This window comes from Conger conger, chromosome 9 (genome assembly GCF_963514075.1).
Source record: "Conger conger chromosome 9, fConCon1.1, whole genome shotgun sequence".
Lineage (NCBI taxonomy): Eukaryota > Metazoa > Chordata > Actinopteri > Anguilliformes > Congridae > Conger > Conger conger.
In genome coordinates, this window is record NC_083768.1 from 30397267 (window position 1) to 30417000 (window position 19734).

Here is a 19734-nt window from a genome sequence, read left to right on the forward strand (position 1 = left end):
CAGAGCTGGAGTAATTTTAATATTTTAATCCTACATGCTCACTTGAGAAAAAACTGAAACTGACTCACTTTTAGAATATACACCATACAAATTTTCATGGGAAGCTATTAGGACTTCACAAACTGCGCTTTTGTCCTACAAAATCATGGAATGGTGAAAACTAAAAAATATTTTTTTAGAATTGGGTAGACTGGAGCTACAGAAAGCAACCAAAAAGTGTTCATTTTTGTATTGATTTGACAGCCCAGTTCAGTATGACAATATGACTCAGAGGTGCCGTTTGTCACTCTCCTGAGGGAGATGGTTAACCTTGTAGGCCCGACTGCCTCGAGGAACAACCTGTCATGGATATATACAGATACCGGCATGGTTCGCTGACTGTTATTTCCCTGAAAGTAAGGTCTGGCATGTTGAATAAAGTATAAATAAAAGGTGACCCTGAAAAGTTTAAATCAGCCTTCTTATTCACTGGCACGAGTTTACAGGGTATCAACTAATCTTTGTAATATATGTCTAATCTTTGGCATCTACTATTGGCCAATCCTGTGCTCAGCAAGTACCTAATGCCTGAAATGAAGCACTGCTTCTCATCAATGCAGAAAATGGGATGAACTTTGTGAAAGCATGAAGATGTTTTTTTTCTTAAGACGGGGACACAAGGAGTTTGGGGCATGGGATGGGGTTAGGGGGAGGGAAAAGTATAAATAAAAGTATAGATCTGATGTATCTGGCATGTTTCACAGCAAGGTCACAGAGGAGAGAGCCCTGTGAGAGGAAAGGGGTGTTTGCTATGACACTGATATGTACTACTTTGTCCCCTCCGCTTTCAGCTACACCACATGGAACCTTCCTACATTACTGGCTGGCCTCTCACCGATAACCCTGGTCTATCGCCATGGCAGCAAGCGAGTGTCATGGTGCTGGCAGAGAAGGGACCCCCAAAGCAGATGGGCAGGGCAGAAATTAACTTGGTAGCACAGGTGCCCTATTGGGCAGCTGAGGCCAGAGCCTGTGATGCTGCTCACAGATTTACTCAGCCTGCTATTGGCTATCATGTGCTAGCAGGCGTCTGTCATTCACCAAACTGTGGCCTCTAAGAAGGAGGGGTGGTCATGTGGTCTCTCTCCTGCCTGATCACTCATGCTTTCTGCCTGCTACATTCCAAACTGTGACACAGATACAATCCAAGCATGATTCATGGTCCTCCATTCTAAGCAATGAGCTGGTGCACTTACTGTATACTCACGCATAAGCTGGGAATTGTTACAGGCCTGATAAGGAGACAAAATGAAGGATTGCCTGTTGGCAATGTTATAGGGTAATATTGCGATGTTGTGACTCAAATGTCAGAGCTATAACATTTGTTGTGAAACTGATGCAAACTTATGAAATAATAATATTTCCTTAGTTGTTGTTGCTATTATTTTATTTGCAATAATAATAATAATAATAATAATAATAATAATAATAATAATAATAAACATAATAATCATAATACAAAATATATAGGAACATAAAACATGGATTTGAAGAAGCTTGGCCTCTATAAAAGCAGAAACTAGAGGCACAGGATGGTTTTAGTCCTGATTAAAAAATATATATAATTCAATTTGGTTGCCAAATGTACCAATTACAATTCATTTTTAATCATTTTAAATTATTGCAAAAAGAAGGCACAATCCCATGCAAAACATAGCTGTTCCTGAGTAAAAGTAATTGCATGGATCTCAGGTTGCATGATGGAGGTTGAGACTGTAGAAGCTCTTTCAAGCATATATGAGCATTACCATGCACACATTTGAAGGCTAAAAACAGGATTTTTAAATCAATTCTGAATATGCTGGGAAGCCAGCTCTACAGTAAAACAGGATGCGTTCATGCTGATGCATGCTCATCAGGATTCTGTCTGTGCTGATCTAGATGTATTAGACATGAAGGCCACTGCCAGGAATCCTGGTAATCAAGCCGTGGGGAGACAAAGGCGAGCCTCTCTGCATCAGAATGACTCATTTTGCAATATTTTTCATGTAGGGAAATCAAACATGTTGATTTTGTTATCAAGGATTCCAGGTGGTTGACAGTTGAGATGTTCTGTCCTCCATTAGGTGGGTTGTGCTTGAGCGCTGAGTGTGGTGTCAATCTAAACACAAATTAGAGCTTCTGTTGAGGAAAAAACCTCAATAACCAAGCCTCGCGCATTAATGTTTTGTTAGCACGAATGCTAATTGTTGTTGATTGGTAATGAGGTAGCAATTAGTGGTTTGCATTGCCTGCTGCACCTGGAATCACGAACAGACAGAGGATGGTAATAGCTGAAACATGACTGTGTATAATAGAACTGCTGAACTAGACATGCGAACAAGTTACGTTAACTCTCAATGCATAAAGCATTGCAGGCTTTATGAACCGCAAACTTACTCTTCAAAAGTCACTTTAAAAGATTGCAAAAATTATTCATTTATTAATTTAGAAAAGTATCTATTCAACCCATTTTTTACACGGTGGTTTCATTTTCACATTTGGCAGTTTTGATGAAGGAGAAAAAAAAAAAAAAGTTCCAGTCTCCAATGTCATCTGGAAAATACTTATTTCCCAACTCATTCTCCTGTTTTCTCTAGGTGTGGCTCTGTGGGCATCATCAACAGGATGTGCTTGTAAGCACTGTAGTCTTCCTGCCAGTGAGGCCTTTAACTCTGTATTATGTTTCCGGGCTTTGCCCCTAAAACATGGCTTTTATCACGGCTGGCAATAGCACTGGACACCATTCGGCCTCATAAAAAATGATTTTGCATCCTCCGAGTCCAACGGCTTTGGCACAGTCTTCTCATTCTTTTGGTGGCATGCCACATCAATCAAAGTTGATTTATATTCAAGTGGTGCCTTCTGTACCGACAGTGGGCATGAGAGACTGTCGAAGAAGCTGCAGAAGAACAGAGACAGGGAGTGCAGCCAGGTCTGATTAGCAGACAAGGGCAAACAAATGGAGCGGTTGATTGCATCCAAGATAATATTTGCCTCACAAGCCACCAGTGCTGGACAAAATGGGCAGAAGTCCCCCGCACATTGCCGATCTGCACTACAGACAGGTGTGAAATTTAGAAATGCGCATTATTCTGCTGCAGTTTGATGGACAATCGTGAAAGTGCAAACCTACCCCCCACCCCAGGCACGTACCACCCCCCCCCCCCCCCCCCCGGTCTGCCCACTCTGGTAACACCACTCACTCCCTAAAACATTTTTTTAGTGAATCCTTGCACTGCCGTCATAGTCTCCTCAGTAAATGACATTGCATTGGTACGATGACTCTGCAGAATCGTGAATATACTGTATTTCCATTTGGCAGTGACCGGAGCACCTGTTCTAAGCCTATTGACATGCAATATATATGGCCGTAGCCTAGAATAAAATCCTGACTCAACCAGGCAGCAGCCCTGTAGGATTGTTTCAGCTGTCAGGTTTCTTCCTTCCTCGATACGCAAGAGAGACTCCACCTGTCGATCGGCCACCTGCACAGCGGACCGTGCCATTTGTTCTGTAATAAAAACACAGGAGAGGTCGTTGCTTACCATGCAGTTTGTTGCTTTTTATTGCATGAGTCCCCACCTTGGTTGCACCTGTTGTCATATGACATTTATTTAAATCCTTGATTCCCACCTCGGTATGGTCAAATTTTACACGATGAAAGGGCAAACCAATGCCCCTGGAAAATTGCTCTATTCGCTTACGAGTGGTATTTTTCCAAACCCTGGAACATCATTAAAAGAGTCTCTTCTTGGTTGTTGACTGATATATTGCATCATGATAGATTGTTTTTCAGAGCATCCAAAGTACCTGGCTCGGTTCTCGGGTATATGCTGACTGACATGTGGATGTGCAGCTGCTCTGGATCCAGATGGATTCTAGTAATATTTCATGAAATAATGGAGAGATTGTGTTCCAGGATATTTAGATAGCCTCACTAACCAGATGGAGTAATGCTTAGCTAGGCCTCCCTGGGAGGGCTGTTAGTTACGGAACTCTACTGTACATATTTTCCAGTAAAAGTCGCTTCTTCATGGTGTAGAAACGCAGGATTTCAGCGAGTACCATATTATTTACCTCCTATGATATTCATATTAGTGAACACCATGCAGTGTTCTTTCATTTCAAAGGGAGGTTGATTTGGGAGGTGACAAGTGCAAGTTGTTAGATAAACATGGGCTAGTTGGATGCTGGATTATTAAAAACCATTATTGTTTTACTCTGATTTAGACAAAGTATACTGCAATAAGCATTGGTGTATGCAATTTCTTACCATAAACACTGTAACTATGCTGTAAGATGTGCTCATTGGAATTCCTTATGTATTTTGCAGTCTGATACTAACCTTATAACACACTTGCAAAAATGAAATAATCTTGGATTAAATCCAATATATATTCTTATAATGGCTTAATAAAAATTGCAGAACACATCAAATAATGATTTAAGGTAAAATCAAGTCTATTAATAATTAATAATCAGGCCATATTCTGGTGTAATATCAAGCAATTAAATGCTTGAATAAATGTATTTCAAATCATAATACCAAAGAAATGGAGAATGTTGAAATACAATAAGAGATATTTAAATTTACTACCCTTTCAGTGTCTTTCAAAATGGAGAAAGGTTTGTTCCTCTCAGAATGACTCAGCAGTCGAGAAATGTCATTGTATTTGACAGAGTTCCCAGGGGCTATCCAGTTAGTGTGTTACTTTGGTAATTAAATGGAAAATTTCCCAGATGCACCCATTCAAGGCTGTCAAAATATTCCCTTGCAAACATGAAACCATCAAGGGGCTAAAAGCTGCTCTGAAATACTGTGAAAACCTGTAATTTATAGCCATATCTGGTCAGAACTCAAAAGAGACCATGTAGCAAAAGTGACATTTCATGCCTCTTGAAAATATTTGTGCTAAAAATAATGTCATCAAATTGTCAAAAAATATCAGAGGAAATCCTGTACACAAAATGTATGAAATTCCACAGCCAAGCATAAGTGTCATAAAAGTTTATTTTCAAACATTTAAATCATTGCAATTGCAGGAACATGGTAATGCAAGTAAGAATAATGTATTACTATCTATACTCAGTGACCATTGTATTTTTTAAACTTATTGGCCTTCTGTTGTTGTAGCCCATCCACATCAAGGTGCAACATATTGTGTGCTCAGATGCTCTTTGGCATACTATAGTGTTACATATGATTATTTGAATAACTGTTGCCTTCCTATCTGCTTGAACCTGTCGGGCCATTCTCCTGTGACCTGTCTCCATAACAAAGCATTTTTGCCCATGGAACTGCCACTCACTGGATGTTTTTTGTTTTTCACACCATTCTCTGTAAACCTTAGAGACTGCTGTAATCCCAGAGATCACTGAGTGTATATATAATATTGTATCTGTGCATCTGTGTAAAGTGTTCACTGACATACTTTCAAATAAATCTGATAAATAACAAATAAAATCACATTTTCTCTCAGAATAATCCTGATATGGATTTTCTTTTGTAGTATATCTGTTTTGTCCTGACTGGCCATTGTCCCTTTAGGCTATGTGTCATATAGAACAATCACTGAGACCTGCTCAGGTGCTAAAGCTAGTGGCCTTAACCACATGCTAACAGAAAGCTCTCACACCCATCTGCTTCTTGCTGCTTTTTAAAAATTGATGGAAGAGCAGGATGCATTGATCGGTGGATTCCTGTTTTCCCCAAAGCTGTAACCTTACTTGGTCCCCCCCCCCCCCCGCGCACCTAAACCGGCTTCAGTCACATGACCCACCATTAGTACCTGCTCAGCATTTCAGAATAACGGCTCACACTTCTAGCCTTCCTATCAAATTGACACACAGCCGCTAGGGGAGTGATCTCACGCATTTCCTGTCAGTGTTGTGGCAATCAAGTGTGCAAAGGTAGGCTCCGAGCTACACATCAGGGTCAGGACTGTCATTTGCACATGCTGACAACTGGAAATGAGCCCCGTCACAGAGAAATGTGCATCACTGCAGTCACATACTGTACTCACGCAGATCTCATGCAAAACCAATGTCTGTTGAATGTTAGGGAAAACATGGTGTGGCAGTCATAGCAACAGGATGCTAGTGTGAATAGAAACTAATTGTGCTTTTTTCATTTTCCATTTTGTCAACCTGGCAAGTAATGGGTGGTTCGTACTATAAACTGCACTTAGCCATAGGTGATATAAATAGCCATAGGTGACACTATATTTTACATTACACAGTTAAAGGAAAGCATTCAGCCTTACTCTAGGTTGGTATTATTTAGCAGGAACACCTCAGCAACTCTAAAACACTAAAGCATTTTACAGTCATTACATGTATTAAATGTAAATGTATATATATTTTTTTACCAAGGTCCATTCTCTATCCAGAACTTTGTTCTCGCAAAAGCAATTTTCTTAAGCCATACTGTAAGTTACATAATTTCCTCCATGCAATAGCAGAGTGTTATAATGATTTTTTTGGTCTGATAAGCATTTAAGTAATTTACTGTAGGATTAAAATTCTACAGTACTACAGGCTTCTGTTAGCATAATACAAACTACTATACATGATTACTTTCATTCACATAACATTAATATGTCCCAAATATAATGGTGCTCAGAAATGGCCCAGAGAGGCTATGCATAGAAATTGCTGTTATTTCTACATGGTGAAACCAATGTATATAAACATACCCTTAAATAGAAACTGTGAATATGCACTTTAACCACATGTGAATTGGCCAATTACAAATACAGAGCCAACCATTGCAGAAAATCCCATGTGAAATAAACCATGTTTGACGAGCGCATGTGAAATTTAACATATTAGCCCTTGATAAATAAACAATCAGTTCAATTTAGTGTTCACATGAATAGACATACCTCCTTGGGATGACCTACTTCCCAATAACTAAAATTGTGTGATCCAAATTATAGTAATGCTAATAAAAATCTTATAGAAACTAATGCCTAGAAAAATGCCTTCAAATTGGTTGTTGAGTGAAAGTTTGAATGTAAGTGTTAGTATTTTATTTTATATTTAATGTAATAGCTTAAGGATTGTAGAAAAGGATGATAGGTCAGATTAAACTGGCAGACTCAAAAATATTTCTCATCATTAATGACATTGTGAATTCAGTTTATTATTTTTATTGCCTCAATAGAATAAGTACTTTTGAATAAAATGTATATATAATGAATTATATGTGGTCTAAAGTACATACCTTCGATACATTTTCCAGTGTTCCAATATGTCTTAGGATAAACAAGGTTTAACAATGTTTTATGTTCAAAATATTGTCAAGATTACTGCTGAGCCTATAATACCTATTATATATTCTAACCAACCGATTTGGCAACTATTTTGAGCTAAAACAGGTTGATTGTACCATTTTGCTATATTTATTTTCTTTCCCACTAAACCTATGACCAACTCCTCACCCCTTATCACTCCTGTCACATCACATGTCTCATGATAAACCGTAGAGGATCGTAGAGTTCCCTCACCTCCCAAATTCCAATTTAACCTCTGACTGGCAGTAAGTAAAATTGCTGGTCAATGTGTCAATGCAGTCATTACTTAGAAGTAGAGCTCCTCAGAGATTACTAAATGTCTTCTGGTAATGAGTGCCCTCAGTATGGAATCTAAATTTGGAAAGCAGAGTTCCAAAATTAGTTCACCATGATTACAATCGCCTTCTGCTAGGAAAGATTTCTGAAGCCACGTTGTATTCTCTCTACAGTACCTGGCTGAACCCTTGAGCCTACACAACTATTTTGAGTGTGAGCAATGCTGTTTGCAGTCTTTGGACTGTAACTGTGTAACTATGACACAATTGGCTTCATGCTGCATGAGTAGGGTGGGCTATAGATGGTCAGGGTTCCTTAGTTTACTGCAGCATAAGCAACCCAATGCTACTATATATGGTACAAATAAATGACTAGTTGTTAGGAGAAAAAAGTCAGCCTCCACTGTTTGATGCTACCTCTTGTAGCATTCTATGTAAATGTAAATTGAGTTTGCACTACTATAGCTCGCTCTGGAAAAAGTGTCTGCTAAGTGATTGTAACACTAATTGAATTGGATACACCCTTACCTAGACAGAGTAATTAAGGTTTGCTGATGGCCACTCAATGATACTGCAGCCTTGTCTATTTCCAAGCATGTGGTAATGTATACACCACTGATATGCATTCAAGCAGACACAGACACACACAGATCCAGAGACACACATGCAGACAGACTGACAGACACACAAGTTTCCAAATCACTATGCATAAACATTTCAAAAGCCATTATTACTGAGTTCCAGTTTATTTTTCGGGAACAAAAGTAATCCCAATATACAATACATTTCCTTTAATTTATTCTTTGATTTTGGAAGCAAACATTTGTTTTGATACCCAGAGAATTGTGGCCAGAAACAATGTTTACAGATCTCATAATATATGAAATAATATCATATATTATAATATCATATAATATCATCATAATATCAATGCACACCAAATCTCACACACTTAATACACCTTTATTAGACAATGTCTTGATCCAAAGAATATTTACAATAAACAAACAAAAAGCACGGTGCCGAGGGAAGAGGCAAACTCGTAGTCGGTAGATGTGCAGGAAGGTCCGGTAGCAGGAGAGCTGTCAGCGGGGCAGAAGTACAGGTGGACGGCAGGCAGGGTCGTAGTCGAGGGTAATGTGGAAGTCGAAACCATGAAACAATCAGCGAGGCAAAGGTACAAAAACGGTAGGCGAAGACGTGGTCAAAAAACAAACGATGGTCAACGAAACAGAAATCAATAAACAATGGTCGGTAAAACAGGCTTGGATCGTAACGTGAATCAAACAGTAAATAATGCTCAAGAGTTGCGTTGTAAACAAGAGGCAGACAATTTTGCAACAAACAGTAGCGCGACTGGGATATAAATGCAGGTGTAGACAGGTGTAGACAATTAGTTTGAGCGCAGCAAGGTACAACAAGGTAATTAGTAATCGCTAGTAATAAACCTATCCTGCCCTAGCATTAGTAAATTAGTAAATGACATGGACGAGAAACGTAAGGTAACATGAACACATGATTAGTTTGTTAGTTCTACCCAATCCTGATCTAGCATTAGTAGTTTAGTAAATAGACAAATAGAAACAATTAGGGTGTGAATGACAGAAAGAGAGAGAGAGAGAAAAGGCGGAACGCAAGGTTTGCGGAAAGACATGTAAAAGTGTATGTTTAAACAGTAACCAGTCAACGTAACAATAAACATAAATCAAAACATAACACAAAACGAAACTAAGACGATAACCACTCAACATAACAAGGTAATATAATCATAACGAAACATGACTAGACATGACGAGAAAATAAATCGTAACTAAACTAAACAACAATTTTTGTTCTTTTGGCTGTGTAGTCCAGCATTGGATTTGAAATGAAACAATGACTATGAGATTGAAGTGCAGAATGTCACCTTTAATTTGAGGGTATTTACATCCATATTGAGGGATCTGTGTTGGAATTACATTCATTTTTATGCACAGTGCCCTCATTTTAGTGGAACAAATGTAATTGGACTGTTGACTTATCAGCTGTTTCTGATTAGTCATGTGTAGTCAATCACTTCCTTAGTCCAGTATCTAATCCTGATTCTAGGCTCTTTTTGCATCCGAGCCATCAAAGACCTCAATACATATATTGACTATGTATGGTGCACATAACGTATGAATAATGGATTATCTCTACTGCCTTATCAGTTTGATTTATCAAATGTTTCTAGGGTGTTTACTGCTCAGAAACTGGTGCTGAGCAGTAAAAACAAGTTGAAGAGGATTTATTAAGACAGCATATTGAAATCAGAAATGTGTACAGTAGAAACATAAATAAAATACTTATTTCATTGAGAGGTCAGTCATTTAGGTATGTTCTCATGCATATACATATGCGATTCTGATGGATTTACAAATCATGTCATCTACGCATCATGTATATGAAAGACAGCTGTTACATAATGGCCATTTGTAAAAAAAAACGAACCTTCCTATTTCAAGTCAATTTCAATGCAATTGTATTGCAGTGGAAAAAACTTGAACATATACACTCAGTGAGCACTTTATTAGGTAAACCTGTACACCAACCTCTAAATGCAAATATTTAATCAGCCAATCATGTGGCAGCAACGAAATGCATAAAACATGCAGACTTGGTCAAGAGGTTCAGCTGTTTTACAGAACAAATGTCAGAATATGGAGGAAATGTGATCTAAGTTATTTTGACTGTGGAATGATTGTTGGTGCCAGACAGGGTGGTTTGAGTATCTCAAAAATTGCTGATCACTTGGGATTTCCATGCACCACAGAGAATGGTGTGAAAAACAAAAAAAAACATCTAGTGAGCAGAAGTTCTGTGGGCAAAAACGTGTTGTTAATATATTCAATATTCTGTTGAGTTGTACAGCACAGCTCTTGTTCTTGCAGTCAGTCCATCTAAACAACATATTCAATTATCAAAATATCAAATATTCTTTATCTACTTCTATTTTTACCATGATAATTATATATTCTTGTTTATTAACATGTCAATAACAATATTTTTTACATCTGAAAACAGTTTCATAATTTCTGTTTTGAAATAACAGTCCTTTTATGAATGTCAACTGTAGTGGACACCGGGACCATTTTAGTGTATTTAATGACTGCACATTGTTGTAGCAGAAACAAATGAAGCAGAGAGGATTCTATACCGGATAGTAGAGGGAGATTCAGATTTGGAGCTGTCAGATGAGGAAAAGGATGAGGATGAGTATCAGCCTGTGATAGGGGAAGATGGTGATGAAGAAGGAGAGGAAGAAGATGCAGGAGAATCTGATGAGACAGAGTCAGAGCCAGAGAGGGAGCAGGAAAGTCGTCGTGCTCTGCGGGCCAGGACTAACTTGTATGTTTTATTTAGTTTCAGGCTAATGTATTCAATTCTATAATCATGTTAGATTACTGTTGTATTTGTACTATGTTTTACTGCTGTTAAATATATGCAAATTGCCTAAAAATATGCTTATGAGGTTGATCAATAGGGAGTCATATCACATCCATGACACTGAAATGACTGCATTAATCCAAATAGATGTGTAAAAGATTAACTGTTACTCCTTTTATAAACTTGAATTTATTTGTGTTTTTTTTCCATCCATCATAATAGATTCACACCTGTGAGCTGAGAAGCTCACTCAAGATTGTCAATGACCTGGATGTAACTGAAGAGACAAAGGAGTCAGACATTCTTTGGAGAGTCAGACCATTGCTTGACCGTGTGAGGCAAGGTTGTCTCAGCCTTCCAAGGCAGGACAAGGTGTGCGTTGATGAGCAAATCATTCCGTTCACAGGCTGCTGCCCAGTCAGGCAGTATGTGCCAGGAAAGCCAAACCCTAATGGCCTAAATGTTTTTGTGCTTACCTCGCCAAACGGTCTGGTCCTGGATTTTGAGGTCTATCAGGGCAAGAACACATTTAGAGGCCAAAGACTGGGAGTGGGAGCTGCAGCAGTCTTGCGAATGGTCGAGTCTGTTCCTACAGGAACTTATGTGTTCTTTGATCGATATTTCACAACGATTGATCTCATGAATGCTTTGCTCTCAAAGGGTCTTCCAGGAACTGGAACTATTATGAAGAACAGGGTTCCAAAGCAATGCCAGCTGCCAGGAGATAAGCAGCTGAGAAAAGAAGGGAGAGGGGCTTCAGTGACGATGGTCCGGAGGGGGCCTGAGCTGGCAGTCACAAAATGGTTTGACAATAAACCAGTTCTGATGGCTTCCACTGTGTATGGGAGAGATCCAGAGGATATCTGTAGCAGATGGTCCAAAAAAGAAAGAGGTCACGTCCAGGTGAGACAGGGAATATAATAATGACAACATGGGTGGCGTAGACCTGTGTGACCGAATGCTCAGCTTCTACCGCATGTCAACCAGGACCAAGAAGTGGACGTCATGTGTGATCATGCATTTCTTTGATGTTGCCATCACAAACGCTTGGATCCAGTACAAGGCTGAGAGTAAAGCGCTGAATCGACCAGCTAAGAACACCCAGCAGTACCTGGACTTCAAAATGCACCTGGCTGAAGAGCTGCTGGATAGTCCTTCATTGATGACAGCAGTGAAGACAGTGAGGAAGAGTATCAGCCACCAACCAAAACAAGGATCCCACAACCAGAGCCATCTGTACGCAGACTAGGAGCCAGGCACATGCCAGAGATGATGGACATCAAACATGCAGAAAGGTGAGGAATAAGGGCTGCAATGGCAAGACATACATGAGGTGTACCAAATGCAAGATGTTTCTCCGCATCACTAAAAAGAAAACTTCCAGGATTATCACCGCTAAAATATCTAGAGGAAGAAGAAATGCATAACTGCTTATGTTCTGTGTTTATGTTCTATGTTTATGTTTTTTTGTCCTTGCAAGCAACAAGCAACAGAAGAATGATAAAGAATTTTATTTTTTGATCAAATGAAATGTATTCTTGGGTTAATATTGTCACAGTGTTGTACATCGTGCTGCTAGGCTGAATCACCTGTTTGTTAAGCCTGAAAAGTGTGAGTTCCATGTCAACACTGTGTCATTCCTTGGTTTTATTCTCAAACAGGGTCTGGTGCAGATGGACCCTAAAAAAACCAAGGCTGTGCGAGACTGGTCCAGTCCCAGGAATGTGAAGGAGGTCCAACAATTCCTTGGGTTTGCTCATTTTTACAGATGTTTCATAAGAGGTTTTAGTTCTGTGGCTGCCCATATTTCTGCTCTGACTAAAAAGGACAGGTATCCGTTTGCATGGACTCCTGAGGCAAACCAGGCTTTCCGAAGCCTCAAGGAGCGCTTCTCGTCAGCGCCTATATTGACTCTGCCTAATCCCTCTCTGCCGTTTATTGTAGAGGTGGATGCCTCCAGTGTGGGTGTGGGTGCGGTTCTGTCACAACGCTTGACTGATGGCAAAGTACACCCGTGTGCCTTCCTCTCACACCACCTTACCCCCACCAAGACGAGGTATGATGTGGGGGACCGAGAGCTGCTGGCAGTGAAGATGGCACTGGAAGAGTGGCGCCACTGGCTGGAGGGGGCCCAACATCCTTTCCTGGTCTGGAAGGACCACCGGAACCTGGGGTACCTTCAGCAGGCCAAACGCCTGAACCCTCGGCAGGCTCGGTGGGCGTTATTCTTCGGCCGATTTGACTTGACACGTTGTCCTATCGACCGGGTTCCAAGAATGGGAAACCCGATGCCCTCTCCAGGCAGTTTGGGTCCGAAAACAGAGCAGAAGACATAGGACCGGTCATTTCCCGTTACCATTAGCTAAATTACCCTCTGCGCTCGAGACTGCTAGACTCGTGTTTAATCATGCGTTTCGAGTTTTTGGTCTACATTGTCTCCGACAGAAGTCCCCAGTTTTCCTCTGGTGTCTGGCGAGCCATCTGCCGGCTCATCGGGGCCACTGCCAGCCTGTCCTCTGGCTTTCACCCCCAGTCCAATGGCCAGACAGAAAGGGTGAACCAGGAGATGGAGGCGACCCTTCGGAGCTTGGTTGCGGAGAACCCTTCCGCGTGGAGCTCCAAGCTGCCGTGGGCAGAATATGCTCACAACACCCTCCAGTCCTCCTCCACTGGCCTTTCTCCATTCCAGTGCCAGCTTGGGTTCCAGCCACCCTTATTCCCCGAACAAGAAAACAATCAGTGCTACACTTTGTGAGGCGGTGCAGACGGACCTGGATGAGGGTCCGTCAGGCACTGCTTTGCACGGCCAGACAGAACCAGGAGCAGGCCAACCGCCACCGAGGGCCAGCTCCTCGCTTCCGCCCGGGACAGAGGGTCTGGCTATCTTCCAGGTACCTACCTTTGCGGGTGGAATCCCGTAAACTGGCTCCACACTACATCGGCCCTTTCAAGGTGATCCCATCGGGTCAATCCGGTGACCTACAGACTTGCATTGCCCCGTTCCATGAGAATCCACCCCACGTTTCACGTTTCCCGGTTAAGACCCGTTCTCACCTCCCCTTTTGCCCCAGCTCCCAAGCCCCCTCCTTCACCCCGTATGGTTGATGGTCAACTGGTATACACTGTCCGCCGGCTGCTGGACTCCCATCGGGTCCAACGGTCGGTCCAATACCTGGTGGACTGGGAGGGCTACGGCCCGGAAGAACGGTCATGGGTTCCTGCCCGGAACATTGTTGACAAGACTCTAATTAGAGACTTTCACCAGCAGCATCCTGGTCAGCCAGGAGGCGTTCCTAGGGGGGGGGGGGGGTTTGTCACAGTGTTGTACTTTGTGTTGCTAGCCACTAGGTGTCACTACATTGATTTTGTCTCACTGCCTGATTGTCTTGTTGTACGCACCTGTTGTTAAGTCTTGTGATTAGTGTTGCCCATTGTCTCCTGTATATAGCCTGGTCCTTTTCACTTGGTCTTTGTTGAGTCTTCACTTTAACCCTCTGTGAGTAACCCTGTCTGATTCCCTGTCTACGTGTACCTTGATTTGGATATTCTGTTTTTGACCCTGGATTGTTTATACACTACGGGTCTCATTCATGAAACGTTAGTAAGTCTATGTGCAGATTTGCACATAAACGTCCACGCTACTAAAAACCTACTCCGGATTCATGAACACCGCGGGAAACCCAGATCTGATCGTAAACACATGTGTATGATCATGAATGCCAATCCATCGTAAAGTGAAAGCGCGCTCCCGGTAATCAGCAATTAGCATAAATCCCCGCCCATGAATAGACAATGATTGCCATATAAGGAGGTGTAGACGCATCCAGTCGACCTGTCAGTCATCATGGCGCAAACAAGGAAAGAGAGAAAAAAAAAATATATATAAAAATCCTTTTCCGAAGCAGAGATCGAAATCATCTTGGGTGAAATATATTTTATTGGGTAAAAAATATTTCATTTTCTTCTATCAGTAGTGGTGTTGTGACAGGGACAGGCAAAGCGAAGGCCTGGAAGGAGGTGACAGATGCTGTTAATGTTGCCTCTGTAGACAATAGAACCATATCCGAGGTTAAACGTAAATGGTTTGACATGAAACTGGAGGCAAAGAAACGCATAAGCGCACAAAAAAAATATGCATCAGCCACAGGAGGAGGAGGCTCACAGGCACAAATATCACCTGCTGACGAGCGCATCGCTGGCATTATTGGGGAGACCTCTCTGTTAGGAATTATACCTGATGGAGACACCGACATGCCTCCATTGGAGGCAACATCAAACCCAGATGGTAAGGTGATAATTGTTGTATCATAATATATTCTGAAAACCATCACTGATAGCTTAGTGGTTAGTGTAGTTTAACCTAGGTTGTACAGTCCCACCAAACAAACAGAACATTTGTGGGGGTTTCTCTTCGGATTGAATGAAGTGGAAACGGGAAACCAGTAATGTTATATTGTGCGATATGGTGCGTAATGGATATCAGTGTTGGAATGTAGAGCTATTTAACATTCATTTCAAGAAAGGATACGGATAGCGTATAGCCCACTGCAGTTTTGTATGCATCGTCTTCAAATTATTTGAATCTTAATAGCCTAAAGCTCTGTTTTATACTGTACAGCTCTAAACAACTCTTCAAGGGTTCTGAATTTCTGTATGTTTACACTAGGACTCGGAACTGTACTGTCCTCTCAGGTCCACTTTTGCATGTGTTCTTGTGTTTGATTAGCATTTTGTTGTACGTCGCTCTGGATAAGAGCGTCTGCTAAATGCCACGTAATGTAACGTAATGTAATGTAAAAATAAGTCAGTCTGCAGCCAACGTAAATTAAACATTTTTCAAATAAGATTTATTTAATGTTTCTTTCAAATGAAAAAAGAGCCACACATAAAACGAAAAAAAACAAACGTTGTGTCATATTTCTAGCTGGCGAGTGCTCCTCCCATGATGTGGCTCCACCACCTGCTGCCGCCGCTGCTGCTCCTACTGCACCCAGGTACCGAGGCCGAAGAGGTGATCCGGCTGTCCTTACGGATGAGGTCCTGAGGAATCAAGAAAGTCTACTTACAGCAGTCAACCAAATCAACATGTCCCTCCAAGAAATTAACACCAGCTTGAAGGAAATCTGCAAGGCACTTTTGCGTCCTCAACAATAAAGTGTTATGTTGTCAATATTGTGTGATGTCTGTGTTTATCCTGGGAAAACACTTATTTACTACAAGATAATCAAGCTACTCTCTTTTACTCTGATAATTAAATATAGCCTATTTGTATACATTTTAAAGAGCATGACCTGAAAATGAACTGAGGTAGCCTACTGAAACAGGATGTTGTATATAAATATAAAACAAAATACAAATGAAACTAACTTTTTGCAAAGCTTGTCGGCCTAAAATGTGCACAGCTTATTCAGTCTTAGCAACACTTACCTTAAAATTGCTCTACAAGTCGCTGGCGTGTCTGTATAGCAGACGCATTTCGAGGCCCAAGAGCTGGTTCCGGAGGCAGTCGTTCCTCTGCATTGGGGACTTCAGGCAGGGGAAGGCCCTGTTTCATGGCCACATTGTGCAGGACACAGCAGGCTAATATTATTTTGCACACCTTCACAGGTGCATAAAGAAGGGTACCACCTTTATTGTCCAGGCAGATCCATCTTGCCTTCAAGACCCCGTTTGTGCGCTCCACAACGGCCTGAGTAACAGCGTGTGCCTCACAGATCAGTTGCACATTAACGGAATGAAAGTTTTTCCGGTTTATGTAAGCAAATGCATCACAAAGAATGTGTAATCTATTGAGTTGACTTTCATAGATAATTCACAATCATGAACCTAATCTGGATCTTAAACCTGCTAATTGCCAACTAATTTAACTAAATGTATTATATTTTTAATTGTCATGTTCATATCACGTGTTTCAAAGGCATCTGCGTATTGTTTACATAACAGAGCGCAATATGAATAAAAACGTAAATTTCCAATAGTGACAAGCATTATTTATGTGCATTCTTGAATTTACACAAGCACTACGCGTGGTCAGCAGCAGGTGTAGATTTTGTTAGTAGCTACGAAAAGATCGGAGCTACTAAAATATTGATGAATGCCAACAACCCGTAAATTTCCCTCTACTCGCATTTTACACACAAATTCGTTCAGCTCACGTTTCATGAATGAGACCCTACGAGACTTGGATTGCCCTTTGTGTTTTGGCTACCTTTTGGAGTATTTTTAGTTTACCCTTTTTGGAAGTTCATCGTTGTTTTTTGGCATTTCTGGAATTTTGGAAAATCCTCTTTTTGATTTTTGGTTCGTAAATCTTCTGTGCTTTTGGAACTTTGTATTTTGTTTGAATAAATTGGACTACACCTGCGGTAATCCGCAATTGAGTCTTCCTCAGTACTTGGTGGTTTAGGGGATTGGCATCTGGCTAGCATGCCGGAGACCGGGGTTCTAGACCTGACCGTGACAAATGTCACTCTAAAGGTTTTTTTTGGCAAAAAAAAATCACACAAAAAAAGAAATTGTAAGACCCTTTTTTTCTTTGGTTCTCAGGAGGATAGAGGCGTATATCGTGGATATTGGCACGGCTGGAATGCCAACTGACCAATAGAGACAATGGAACGGTCCGGTGGTATATCATGGATATTGGCAGAGCTAGGCGGTGTAACGGTACTCTGCTTCGCGTCGTGCCTAACCACCCGCTTGCTGTGACAATATCCACGATATACCACGGGTTCTCGTTCCATAACACTTAAATATAATAAAGGACGCAGCGCCATAGATACTTCACAGTATGCAGATGGTTAAGTCTTACATTCCTTCTATCTGTTCCTTTTTTTAACTTTTTCTTTTTTTTGAAGGTCAATGAACCTACTTTTCCATGGATATTGTCCTTGGTCATTTCCATAGTATCTAATTTAAATGGGTCAGTGTCAGAGCAACAGGGACAGTGCTTTAAATGTAAAGAATACAGAAATGACTATCTGTTTGGTCTGGAGAAATTGTTGCCTGCATTCGAACCGCTGTCGTTTTCAATGGGAAGATGGCTTGAAGGATTCCACTCTTTCTAAACTCATTCTGGCCAGATAAAAATGAGACGAGAAGAATGGAAAATTGGAGAATCTGAATTGCTGAGAGAGGGAGGTCTTTGTCGAACTAACCAGATGTGAATTATTCATAGCCTTCCAGGCACTCAATTATTCCCGCTTGGTGTGGCTGAATTTCTCAGTTGTGGCATGGACAATATTTTATTAATTTTCTTCATTCAAGTTTCATGGCAGACACATGCAGTGAAAAACAGGGCAGAATACATGACTATGTCTTCCAGTGGTGGCATCCTGTATCTGGAAAAAAATATATATAACATGCACTTTTGTGATATTTATGCTGGTCTTGGTACATGGCAATTAAAAAAAGACACATGCAATTATTTTATAGATATGCAGTCGGTAAAGGTAAACGATGCTGTGTTGGTGTTATAGAAAGGCACTAAAAAGATTTTAATTTGGATAATTCCCAGAATCTACCATGATATTAACATGTCTTCTCCCTGATGGCAGATCATAAATTACATAACTAACCCTGTGCTTAACCATAAAATCAATGGGCAAGACCATGCAGGGGCAATTTTTGCTATGGGAAGCATTCAGTGATATGGCCCTCCGTGAATCACGTCCATGCACTGAACATGTCTGTGGCTCATGTGTGGAAAATGGCTCACAATCTCATTTTCTGCAGGGCTGAGGGGTCGCAACAGTGGGGTTTGGTATGCAATACAGCGGTTCAGCATAAACTCTAAAATATAGCTGTCAAGCTAAGTCAAAATAAAGGGCCAGCATAAATCAAAAGGTCATTCAAACGCTGAACGCTAAACGTTCAGGTGACAGGCAGGGTGACAGCAGTGTGCAGTATGGAAATAAACAAATAAAAAAATGATTACATGGTAGGCCAATGTTTTGATCGGCAGTAGGCCAACTGACAGATTGGTGGCCATGACGTTTTATCAGCAGCGGCAACACTTAAGCCAAGGCCGCATCATAGTCATTTACACTAGAGCCATAATCTCCCCTCTGCTGATCTGTAATATCTAATTAAAGTGAAGGTCAGGCTTGTCACCCTGTGAAAATTCCATGAAAGGTTAAGATGTGCGCTGTTGCTGTGCTTTTGCCACATCAACAATGTTGGGTTTATAGGTCTACATATTGACTTGACATAAAACTGCAATTTTCTTAGTTTTAACCTTCAGAGACCTCAGCATATTTTGGCTGATTTTCTTCCTTTTGGTATTATTGTAAACCCCACCCCTAAATGCTTAAAGGACTGGCTTTCTTTATTAGAAAAGCGTTTATTAACGTTTGACTATAAGAAGAATCTTATTGCCTAGGTTTCAGAGGTTTAATGTGCTTCTGTTTATTGTAAATCAATATCCAACAAAATAAACAATATTTCCTTATTTCAGGTTTTTAGAAGGAAATGACAGTTACATTAAAATAGTTATCCTATTCCATGCATCCACTACGTTGACATATTCTGAATGTTGACTGCTAACATTCTGTTTATTTTCATAAAAAGGCAAAGATGTCTGAAGAAATAATGACTTCTTGATCAGTATTCTAGAAGCTAGCACACCACCGGCCGGATCCTGTCGTAATGAAGCATCTGCTGCTGCCTGTGTCTGGGGCCTTAATGGCTGAATTTTGCTGAGTAATGGCATCTGACTTTTGTCCCTTCCATCAGCACTGACT